This window comes from Ambystoma mexicanum, chromosome 11, assembly GCF_040938575.1.
Source record: "Ambystoma mexicanum isolate Mex_15411 chromosome 11, UKY_AmexF1_1, whole genome shotgun sequence".
NCBI classification, from domain to species: domain Eukaryota; kingdom Metazoa; phylum Chordata; class Amphibia; order Caudata; family Ambystomatidae; genus Ambystoma; species Ambystoma mexicanum.
The window spans coordinates 968,320,821-968,332,955 of record NC_090934.1 but is presented as its reverse complement, the minus strand read 5'-3'; the positions used below and the strand labels follow the sequence as shown (position 1 = coordinate 968,332,955).

The 12,135-nt window shown below is 45.2% G+C and overlaps 1 non-coding gene across 1 annotated transcript; it reads right to left on the bottom strand.

The window, feature by feature from the left end:
* Positions 1 to 11,646: 11,646 nt before the first annotated feature.
* Positions 11,647 to 11,753, bottom strand: LOC138505356 (U6 spliceosomal RNA). The gene has a single exon (XR_011280155.1). It is a non-coding gene; the product is annotated as a U6 spliceosomal RNA (small nuclear RNA).
* Between the last annotated feature and the right edge of the window lie 382 nt (positions 11,754 to 12,135).

Genomic DNA, 12,135 nt, shown 5'->3' with positions numbered 1-12,135 from the left:
TCTGATGTGGTTTGAATTGTGTGGAACGGGATGCGTTTGGCAATTAACATTGAGACCCCTCTTTTCACTCGGTGCGGGAGTGAGCTGCCACTCCAACCCAGCCACGACTTAGTTTCCCTGATTTGTGTGAACCCAGGTGTGTTTCCTGGAGTCAAGCAATGTCACATTGTATGTCTCTCAGGTGATCAAGGACTTGCCGTCCCTTCATTGGATGCCCTAACCCTTGCATATTAAGGGTCACTAGGCGTATATCAGCCATATCCGTGGAGTTCTGTTTGGACAATGGGTGGGATTGAATGGCAGAAGGTGAGGTTATGCCAGGGAGTGCATTGTAGACTAAAGAGTGTTTGGATGTCTGTATTTAAAAACCCTAACAATTTAAACATGCCCTCAAACATGAAGGTCGTAACTTTAACATTAACATTGGGAAAAATGAACAGTATCCCAATACTATTCCTCATAAACCCATGGCCAGAGGGGCTATGAGAGACATTGGAGATCACACACATACACCTTGCATGATGGTGGGAGCCGGCTAGGGCCACCAGTAACACTGGGAACTCACAGGGGGAAGGGGCAGGGGATGGCTCATTGTAGAAGGCAGGGTGTTTTGATATTATCCTCATGGGTTGAAATAATCTGATTGATGGCCATAATGTCAATGATTTCCTGTTCTTCAGCTGAATGCCCAAAACAGGGGCCAAGGCGATGGGGTGAGAATGTTTAATAGCCCTGAGTATCTTGGGTTCATCTAGCGAAAGGTAAAAAGATCCAAGCCTTTCATGGTGGGGTTCGGGATTCCTTGTGGCCTGTGCCTGTTGGGCGTCTGCCAGTGCGTTGTCTTTTGCTGTTTGATCATTGTTGTTGTTGGTGGTGCCATTGTGAAGCATCTGTATGGTAAGTCGGTCTCTCATCCTCAGTTTTTGGTGAGGAAGTCTGGGGAGACAAGTTCTTGTTGTCATAGGCATCTTCTGGATCGTCAAAGGAGTGCCATTTTTTGTCCAATTGGATGCACCAAGCGGCAGGGAATTTTAGGTAATATTTATTGTTTATGCCTTGTAGTGCCCCAAATAGGGGAGCAAATCTTTTCCTCTTTCAGGACACTTCGGCAGAGTAGTCGTTAAATATACGGACATCTGTCCCATCGGTACAAATTGTGCCCTCAGCTCTGTAAGCACGCAGGATGGCTACCTTACGTTGGAAATTAAGGAGGCACATTGTGATGGTCCGTGACTGATCTCCTCTAGCGGGTCGTGGGATGTATGACTTTGGATCTTGGATATAATGGTGAGGTTCCATGTCTAAATGGTGATCCTGAAATAGGTGGTCGGTACATACATGTACATCGGAACCCTCCGCTTGGTCGGGGAGGCCGACGAGGCAAAGGTTATTGCGCCACAAGCAATTTTCCTGGTCATTGACTTTTGCACTGAGGCACTGTACTTCCTTTACCAGGCCATCTAGAACAGAAGCGGCAGCTGCGCTGTCATCTTCTAGTGTGCTGATCTGTTGGTCATTGTCAGTTGTGCGTTCTGCCTGGGCATTTATGTGGGTTTGCATGTCTTGAATGTCGCGCTTGATTTCCTGGATTGTGACATTAGTTTCTTGGGTTCTATGGCCTATTGCCCTAATTTCTGTGAGGATTGTTTGAAGTTGGTTTTACACCTCCTTCTTGGGTTGCTGGCTTCTGGATCGGCGTAGAGGAGTTTCAGTTGAAGTTAAGTCTGTGACTTTATTAATGTTGCTTTCAAATGAGGTTTTTGCCATGCCAGCTGGCAAGCTGTTGTTGAAAAGGTGGGGTTTGTAGCATCCTTTGGCACGTTACAGCCACTGAGATGTTATCTGGTGCTGGTGGAAGTGGTTGCACTCTTGGACCCCCCTGTGAGCCGGTGCCCCCAAAGTCAATGCTTGCGTTATCAATATATATAGTAGCATAGATAGTGATATGTTTGTCCCCCACTGCTTATAATCTGGTTGGTTGGTTGACACAGACCACTGGTGTAGATCTCCAGTGATATAATCAGTATCATCATTTGAAGAGGCTTGGATGGATTGTCTGTGGTAGTGCGATTTTTTAATAGCACTACAGGCACATAATGTTCATAAGTTGCAGGTGGTACATTTTGTATGGCTGGCGACAGAAAGCTCGTGGTAGTGGACGCAGCCTGTGGTATGCTTGTTTCTTAGAGCAGCACTGATCCGGAGCCTGGTTTCCTCTAGTGTGCGTGGATTGTGCGGATCGATGGTGGTGATCGGGCTTCACACTTTTTCTTGTTGTCCTGTGAGTCTTTGGACTTGTGGTATGCTGGCCAGTGTGGTAGCGTATATTTGCTGGTTTGAATGGCAGGTGGGCCTCTAGTAGGTTTCAGTGTTTATGATTGTGCCCTTCTATGGTCTGCAGTATTGTGTGGGGCGTGCGCTGCACATTTCATGCATTTCAGATATTGCTCCTTTCAGTAGATAGTGGTAAGGTGTACCCCTGCATTTGTGCCATCCATCTAAGCCCTAGTGAGGGTTGATTGCTGGGCAGGCTCAGCTAATGTGACCAGATATCTTGGAGCAGTATTATAGCTGTTTGCGCCTCCCCCAAGAATACAGACTGGGGGTCAGTGTGGCGGCATGCAGGCAATATGTATGCCATTATGGGGCAGATTGCCTTACTCCTTCAACGCTGTTGCGACGTGTGTATCCCTGGTGTCCTCCACATTGATGTATCGAGTAAATTGCACTGGGGGTGCACAGCTACAGCGGGTGACCCCGGTCGTCATCCGCAGCGTTATGTTGCCTCATTCATGCAATGTAGTGTGGGTGCCGGTGATTTACAGGGAGGTGCCACAGGGAGACACAGACCTACTTTCCCTCTGTGGTCGCTTGTTGGCTATGGGGTTCAATTCACCTAATATGTTGCAGCGTTATCGTGGGGAGCCACTGTATTGCTGCAACCGATGAGCCGGCAGCGTGCTTTAGCTCTTCCTCATCTTCACACACTGGGTGCCGCATCAACTCCGTATCTCGTGTCAGCCTTGTGCTCGCTGAGTGCCGGCTAGACTTCCCATCCAGTAAATCTGGTAAGGATGGAGGTATTCCGGTCCCCCTGCTGTAGGCTCGCCATTTCAGATTAAGTGTTTTTGAACTGCACGGATTAAGCGTTTTAATTCAAATGAGCGCCATCAACTTGCCGCCATTTTACTGGGGCTCTTGAGCACCCCCCAATACAATTCAATTTTAAATAGAACACAGGGGAGACAAGACACATAGGGCCTCATTATAAGATTGCCGGTCCGGGAACTACCGTACCGGTAAGCATCCCGGTACCGTAATTACCGCACTGGCAAACTACGAGTTCTGCTTGCGGGTGCCATTGCGGCCGCCAGGTCTGACCTGACCTGTCTGACGTACCGGCGTCAGCAAGCAGAGCATGTCGGATGCACCGGCACCGTTTAAAACGTTGCCGGTGCATCCGGCTTCCCCATTCCCATTGAGCCTTATGGGGCTCAAATGGGAATGGGGAAGAATATTTTCCGGCGCCCAGGAATGGGCAAATACCGGGTCCGGCAAGGCCATAATGACCCAGTAATTGCCCATTCCGGGGTGCCGGAAAAAAAAATACAGGCGGCAGCCGTGCCTTTAGTACAGGCACGGCTAATGCCAACTCCGTAATGAGGCCCATAGTCACTAAAATTCAAAAAGATTACCTTGCTAGAACAAATTACAGATTATGACTTCATAAAATACAAGAGTAAACCCAATTTAAGTAAAATACAAATGTACAGTGTTATCATGTACCTGTAGTTACTAATTTGTCCTTTCCCCTGATCGTATGCTGAGTGCATATTTAATAAAGTAGAAAAGTGCTCAGGCAGAGGTGAGAAGTGGCCCGTACTAAAAACATCAGGACTGGGAAACATTGCTTGCAATTGCATTCCCTAAGGAACAGATTCAAAGTTCTTTTCCTCTCCTGATTTCCTGATGGTACTCTTCTTCAGAGGAGAATTGCCTAACATTTTGATGCTGGACTGCCCTTGTGGGAGGGACCAGATTGATATGGAAATGGATATTTCTCTTCTGTGAAGTGTGCAGTGAGCTAAAACGTGGTTGTAGATCCTTATGAGTGGGAGAAATCCCATAGAACAATGTATTTGACCCATGTTCGTTCTCAGTGGTGGGGCTCCCACACCCTTGTTTAATTAGAAAAACAAAAAGTACATAATCGTCTCCTTGTTAGTAGGGCCAAAAGCACAATACTGCCAGCTGCATAATTATTGCTCCATCTAACAGAAACAGTATTTAAAGGAATACAATTAAATCACAATTTAGTCATTCAAATATGTGGTTATAAATAAGGTGACCAAGTATGGTAAGACTATCTGCCCCGAGGTAAGGTAAAGATGTTGTGGTGTCCCTTCACAAGTTGACTTATTTTCAAGTTCTCTTTTTTTGAAAATTAGTCAGGATTGGTTTCTTAATATCAGTAGTATAATGCCTAGCTCTAGTAAATATTCAAGAGAGAGAGAAAAGAAGTACAGAACTTTCTCACAGCCACCCAGGGAGCATAGCCTGCATTTTCAGTCATCCAGATTTCATTTACAATAGTCTTGGTAACATGCCCGCTATTCAGAATTCTTAAAATTAGTCAATAGATGTCACTTGGAAAGGGTGTTCTAAATATTCTGTTGCCAACGGAGTATGCCAAGGAATATTCAGAGATGAGAGGAAAATAGAGCATGGTTTGGCTTTGTTCACCCAAAGCATGTACTCAGTTGATTCAACCCGATTAATGGTAGTGACCTTAAAAATGCCCCTTATAGCCTGTTTCATTCTACCAGTCCATTTGGCAACATGTGTGGAAGTAGACAATGTACGATTGAATCTCATACTAAGATAATTATAGGTGTCTGCATACGGTATGGCACAACCAACAGTTTTCAAAGTTCTGCTGAGCTTTAATGGTTTCTCTGAAAAAGAAATGATCACAGACTTATCTGCATTTATTTTCGAGCTTAATTTTTTTATTTTGTATTACTTGATTCAATTGTTATAAAAACAATTTTTACAGGGTTCCTAGCTAAGGATAGAGGAAAAAGGAAAAAAGAGCTTGTTCCCAGTCTATTGTCTTCGCAGTTGGTCCTGGTCGGGCCAGACTTTGCAGGTCTTGGGGAATTGCTTATTCCCTTCCCATTGTCGATTTCTGGGGTCCAGGGCATTTCAGTATGCCTAAGCTTTCAAAAAAGCCCACCACGGCAATGGTCCATCTAGGTTTTTCTCCACTCATCAAGTTGTTCCAGCGTTCCTCTTCGTCGAAGCAGTATGCGTTGCCAAAGAGACGGCCCAAATGGAGGGCACGCGTGGTGTCCACTCTTCGGCACCTTAGTAGCAGATGTTTGAGTGTTTCGATCATTTCTGGTTGAGTGCAGAATCAGCATTGTGGATTGTTTCCGTCTGGCAAGTATTTCCTTGGTGTATACGATGTTCAATCGAATGTGCATAACGTTTTCACAGAGTTTCCTATATGGGCTTTTTAATAAGTAGGAACTGGTTCCGTTTACTTTTGCAGGATTCACAGGGCCATCCTGGATGAGGTTTGAGGCTTTCTCTTCGTCTAAGGTTTGGATCCAGTCACTCTCCATCAAGCGATTCTTAACTTTTTCTGGGTTAGAGATAAGTTCCTCTTGGGTGCTGCCCACCTAAGCTAGGTGTTGTTTGTTTTTTGCCACCCAGCGTTGTAGCATCTTGCATGTTTCAGCCTGAATTTCCTACTCTATTGCCTTCAAAATCAGTGGTGGATGTGGCAGAAGGGTTTTTCTATAGAGCAGGAGTTAATTCCGAGCTACCATGGAGAACAATGATTGAAGTGTAAGTTCCCTCCTGATTAGCACAGCTGGTATTGACTGAGGTAGATTTAATACATTTCTCCAGTATAGTCATTCTACTCTCAACCAGAAGGTTGCTGGGATGTTGGGCATTGCTTCGGCGCCATAGGTTATTGTAGGAATTACAATGTCAAAACTGAAGACAAGGAAAAGCTTCCATATTTGTTGGATAGAATTCTGGTCTGTGTTATCAGAAGGCACACTATTTTCAGTAGGGTTGCGCACATCGGATCTTCTTTACCATTTTTGTTCAGTGTGACTCCTAGGTATCTGAATTCCTTCACAACTTCCAAGGTCTCATCTTGTATTATCCAGGAGAAGTTCTCCCTTTTTCTCGTGCATTTTCCAAGGGTCATGATTTTAGTTTTTTCACGGTTCATCTGCAGATGGTTATGTTGCAGATATGAGTCAAGGTTGGTGAGTTGTCTTTGGAGTCCTGTAGGCGTATGCTCCAACAAGAATATGTCATCTGTGTAGAGCAGTCTTGATATTTTCTCTTCTCCTAGACTCAGTGGAAAGGTGCAGACTTTAGTCACTTGTTCCTTGTAATCAGTGATATATGCATTATATAGTGCCAGAGCAAGTGGACATCCTTGCTTGACTCCTCGATCGGTTTCAATCCAAGATGACAATAGGCCTTGCTGGTTAAGGCGCACGCACATCGATGTACCGCTGTACAGTTCTTTGATGGGATTTAGGATTGCTGGCAGGCAGTGTTAATGGTCCAGTTTTTTCCCATAAAAGTGCCCTGTCCACTCGGTCGAAGGCCTGAGTCAGGTCTATGAACACCATGTAGATTTTCGGTTGACCCTTGTGTACTTTGGCCTTCAAGACACTCAGAGCCAAGATGTTGGCTGTCGTCCCTAGGTTATTTACAAAACCTGCTTGCAACGGGTCGATCACTTCGGCAGTGGCAGTCCAGTCTTGAAAGCTTTCCAGAATAAATGATGCGAAGAGCTTTCCAATAGAGTCTAATAAGGCTATTGGTCGGTAGTGACTTGGGTTGTCTCTTGCACTTTTTTTAAAAATAGGTACGACTATGGCCTTTTTCCAGGACGGTGGAATCGCTGCAGATGTTATGCAATTTTTGAATACTTCCCCAATTAGCTTTGCCCAGATTTCAGTGCTATGTTTTAGGTCAAAGTTGGTAATATCATCAGGCCCTGCCGCACGAGAGCCGTTAAGTTTCTTGATTTTGTCAATGATGGTTTCCCAATCTGTAGGGATCTGCCACGTGGCTTTAGTTCTTAATGCAGTGAGGGATGTGGATTTCTTGGGGGCTCTGTATAGTTCCTCAAAGTGTTTGATCCACCTGGGTTCTCCCACTGCATTAGAAAGTAGCTGATTGTCGACCTTGACGTTGGCATTAACTAGCGACCAGAAGTCTCTTGTCTTCTTACTGCAGATTGTCCGAAGCATCATTTCAGCGTCGTCTTGGTTTCTTTGATTATTGGTGGCTCTCAGCCAAAATTGGCACTGTTTAGCTGCTTTCGTTGCTACCTCTTCTTTTGCTTTACAGCATGATTTATTTGCCTCGCGTTTCAATCTTCTGATTTCTTTGCTTCTCTCCCTTCTCTCTCTTCAAGCCTAATTTGTCTGTATGATCTGTACAGACATTAAGTAATTACTGTAGTAAATGTGTTGTCCTTGCAAGAAGCGCACTGTCGTTGGTGTATGCTAATCTTGGTATAGCAGATGTGCCAACGTTTGGAGTTTCGGCCCCACATTCACAAAAAAGCATCCTATGGCTAGTGTGTGAAAAGATTGAATAAAACGGTGGCCCACACACCCCCTTGTGGAACCACACAGCATGCAGAGAAGGGTTTGTTTACATTTCCACCTGTGCTAAAAATGAACGGCAGAATTGTTGTCATGTAAAGAAACAAGAAGCATTTGTGGGGGTAAATCCAGGTTATATACGATATCTGATAACATAGCTCAGTTCACAGAGTCCTACTCCATCACCAAGCCCATGTATGCTACAGTGGGTTATTGTCTAATGAACAAGGACATGGTGGCTAATAGGTAGAAATTCAATAACTGATGTTGTGTACCAACCCCTTCCCAAACCCAAGATCGGGGCAAATATATATTAGTTATGGTCCAAACTGTATGCTTACATGACAGGACTTTACTAAATTGTTTTAAAGAACAAACTAAAAGCAGTATTGGACGGTAACTCGATGGGCTTAACTGTGACCCTTTTTGAAAATCAGGTAAATGACAGCTTCCCCCCAGGATGCTTGGAAACAAATTCAGGTCCTTTCCCAACAAAGGGCCCAATTGGTTAGATTGATATTTGTAAAAATATAAAGGTATGTTATCTGGGCCAGGGCTCTCATTAGTCTTCATGGAATTAATTGCCTTTAATACATCGTTAACAGTGAAAATCAGGCCATCTTCATTAAACATGTCATCATTATCTTCAGGTGCTGTGAAATAAACAAGAAAAGGAGTTTCATTATTGATCCCCAAACGGACTGTTGACAAGTTGGCTTAACTGTCTAGAGAAGCCATCACTCCTTTCCTGGGCAAACTCTTGGAAAAGCTTGCCATCTCCCAGCTTAATATACATACTGAATCTGTTGGCTGCCTTCATAACCACCAGTCTGGCTTCAGAGCTCCCAGAAGCAGGGAAACTGCTCTCCTGAACACTTGTGAAGACTTGCTATCCAATCTTGACTCTAATCTCCCTTCTGTCCTCATTCTCCTTGATCTTTCCTCTGCTTTTGATAAGTCAACCATGCCATCCTGCTCAATCGTCTCCGGCACTACCTTGGTATTACTGATTAGGCCGTGGCCTGGTTGACCTCCCTTCTCACCGACCAACCCTCTCAGTTCCAACTGGGGTCTTTCCTCTCTTCTATCCCTCCATCTACATGTGGTGTTCCCCAGGGGTCTAACCTCTCTCCCTGACTCTTCAACCACTACTTGGCACCTCTTGCCTACTGCATCCCGACTTTCTGCTCCAATTTTCAATGTTATGCAGATGACACTCAGCTCTCTTTCAGGCTCCCCTCAGCCACCTCTGCTTCTTCTCTCATATCAGACTGTCCGGCCGCAATTCAGGAATGGTGTGCCACCAATGATCTCTGCCTTAATGCCAGTAAGACTGAGATCCTCCTCATTGGGACACCGGCTCCCTTCTTTGCTTTCTCTGGCTGCCCACTCTGGGTCCTCTTCATGCTCCTTCCTGTGAGACTAAGAACCTTGGTGCTATCTTTAACGCCACCCTCTCCTTCTCTCCTCACATCTCTGACGTCTTTAAGAAGTCAAACTATCAGCTGCACATCCTCAGAGGTATTCTTTCTTTGCTCACTTTCCCCCAGAAGCTCACTGCATCCAGAGCTCTGGTCCTCTCTAGGCTGGACTATTGCAACAGCCTCTTTCTAAATCTTCCTGCCTCTACTCTTCAACCTTTACAACTTATCCAGAACGGGACTGCAAGACTTGTCCATGGCCTCAAGCCCAGGGATTGTATCTCTCCAGCTCTGAAATCTCTTCACCGGCTCCCCGTGGCTGCAAGGATCAACTTCAAGACCCTCTGTATTGTCCCCAAGGCTCTCTGGGGCCTGGGACCGCTCTACCTCCAACTTTCTCTTCCAAATCATTTTCCTTCTCGAGCACCCCGCTCATCCACCTCCAACTCTCTGTGGGTCAGACGCTTCTCCAAGCAGATAGTTGGGAGCAGATCTATCTGCTCAGCTGGGACCTGCCTCTGGAACAGCCTCCTTTCCTCTCTCAAACTTGAGCAGAACCACCTCTGGTTCCGGAAGCACGTGAAGACATTCCTTTTCACTTCCGCTTTCTCTCTTTCTCTCTCCTGCTGATGCACCTGACTGCTCTGCACACTGGTCACCTGGTCACCCTCTGAACTCGGGCCCAGGCTCTCGCATGTCCAGTTGCCCTTGCACTGCCTCTGGTCTCCCCAGCACTTAAGGGTCCGTATCTGCAACCCTACAGTCCCTTCTCTCTGTACTTACGAGCTACCCCCTGGCTGCACTTGTAAGTTAACTACACTTCCCCTTCCACTCCCCCCTGGCACTTCCCCCCATTCCTCTTCCCCACACTTGCGCGATCTGACTGACACAAAGGGGCCTCATCACGAGTTGGGCGGTAATGCCGGCGGTATTACCGCCAGCGGTATTAGCCCTACCGCCAAACCCCCCGGCGCTATTAGTGCCGGATCACGGGTTTAGCGGTAATGGAATTCCCCATTCCCACTGAGCCCATTCGGGAATGCCCCATTCCCCATTGGGCTCAATGGGGAATTTTCGCGCTCTTACCACCGGCGGATGGTAAGTGGTCATAGCGCAAATTTTCGGCGGATTTCCCCCAAGCTCAGAGCTGGGAAGAAATCTGCCGAAGCCCTGATTTTGCGGACCCTTAAATCCGGCGGTAATAGCGCGACTGCCGGATTTAAGGGTTACCGCCAAACCCGTGATGAGGCCGAAGGCCTAGTAAGATCGTTATTTTGTCCTCCCATGTTTCCTCCTCCTTGTCTTGTCACGCCTAGAAACACTTGTGTACAGGCGCGTTATAAATGCCACATCATATCATATCATATCAAGTGTGATTTCCAAACTGCAGTTGGAATAGTGTTATGCATTCTATTACCTATACTACACTCATAGTCATTAACAATCAGGTCCCAAAAAGCGACTTTTATAAACGTGTCAGCAGCAGTAACCAGTTGTTCCCACCCTGGCTAAGTTAGTTCCTTTTTATGCTTCTCTAAACATGGTTTAGAGAGCCCTCGTTTTCTGATCATTAGTGACCTGGAGGCGTCATCACTTGTGAGGCTCATAATAAAACAGCTTTACATGCCTTATCTAGCCGCGATTTCTTAAGCCCCACAGCAGAATGTTTACATTCCCCAGTCACTTTGCTGCCATTATTAGATAGCAGTTTATCAAGACATCTTAGCACTAACTGTGGGTCAGCAGTATCCCTGTACAGCCATTAAATAGGGTAGCCTTTTCATGATTGATCTCAGCCAGTATATTCTCACTCAGCACACAGTGTCACTTCAGCCTATGTCGACAAACTGGTACCTTCCCTGACGTTATGCTTCAAATGATTCAGAACTGAATTACTTGTTATCAGTAGCTAAAGGTTCAGTCATGGCGTAATCACTTTCTAGCCTCCTTTTTTACAACCAGATCTTGGACCCATTTCCATTCACGCGAGGACACAAAGATTTAATCAATTATTGATGCCCTCATGCACCAATAGAGTAACATTCCCAGGAATGTCTGATTTAGCCTTCCCATTCATGAAGCTAAGGTTCCAATCTGATGAGAAATGCAATAAGATCAAGCCACAACTATCATGCCATTGGTCTTTAAATAAAGGTGGAGGGATGCCTTTAGCACAATATTTTCCTATGTCTGAAAGTGCTGCTTCTACTAGATTCCCTATCGTGACATTAAAGTCACCACAATCAAGGGACAGAATTCCCTCCATACGAATTATACAGATTTGTAGTTACTAAATTCAGGCAGTTATATAAAGAACAATTTTTCATCGATTACGTTGAACCGTAACAATTAATGAGACAGAAACAAATATCAAAAGTATATTTTTATTCAACAAACAGCATTTCTGATAGTTCAACAAGACGTGCACAGGATACCAGCTGGTCCAGAGATGCAAGAGTGGCAATGCCATCCGAGCTCCTGCCTCCATGGTAGGTTTTGGCCACATAACAGATACATAGATGTCATCAAGATGCGCAAACTCTTGCTGCTAAATTTCTTTTTTGTAATTTCTTTTTTTCCTCATGGAACGCTTCACGAATTTGCGTGTCATCCTTGCGCAGCGGCCCTGCTAATCCTCTCTGTATCGTTCCAATTTTAGTATACGTGCTGCCGAAGCAAGCACGCTGCTAAATTTCTTGAAAACAAATCGAGGAGTGTTTTTTTACAAACGATAGTAGATCACCTTCTAATTTATTCGCCAACCCAGCAATGTTCCAAGATATCATTTTTGTACAGTTGGGGACTGGTAATAATTTTATATTGATATTGATATTTATTTCTATCGCGCTCATACACAAGTGTTTTAGAGCGCGACAAGGCAAGGGAAGGGGAACAGGGGAGAACAAAAACAACAATCTTACTAGGCCCAGTGACATTGAGAACGCACAAGAGCATGGGGGAGGGAGATGGGGAGAAGTGCGTGGAAGGTGGGAGAAAAGAAGAGTGCGGGGCAAGGATAAAAACAGATAAATAATAATACATTAATAAATAATAAAGGCAAAAAA